Source organism: Bison bison, unplaced genomic scaffold, assembly GCF_000754665.1.
Source record: "Bison bison bison isolate TAMUID 2011002044 unplaced genomic scaffold, Bison_UMD1.0 scf7180017864508, whole genome shotgun sequence".
Classification (NCBI taxonomy): Eukaryota; Metazoa; Chordata; class Mammalia; order Artiodactyla; family Bovidae; genus Bison; species Bison bison.
In genome coordinates, this window is record NW_011495064.1 from 3,003,772 (window position 1) to 3,004,130 (window position 359).

A 359-nucleotide genomic window follows, 5' to 3' on the forward strand; every position below is an offset into this window, starting at 1 on the left:
AAAGAAAAGCCACCACAGTGAGAAGCCTGCACACCGCAACTAGGGAGACCCCCACTTGCTGCAGCGGAAAAAAAGCCTGCACAGCAAGAAGACTCAGCACAGCCAAAAATAATAAATATTTTCTAAAAGATCCTTATCTGCAAAGTCCCTTCAAAAAAAAGAAAAGAAGGGAAGAAATGCAGTTTGCTTGAAAGGCAGACTTAAGAACAGGGAAGGGAGGGTGGAGGGGGTTGGGGGGTGAGGTGGAGAGAGGTGGGATGGAGCTGGGTGACGGCGGGGTAAGCAGGGGCCTCAGTCCCCTGTCCTGCTGCCCCAGATGGCCCCCCATCCACCCCGAGCTGGGTGTGGGGGTTGTGTAG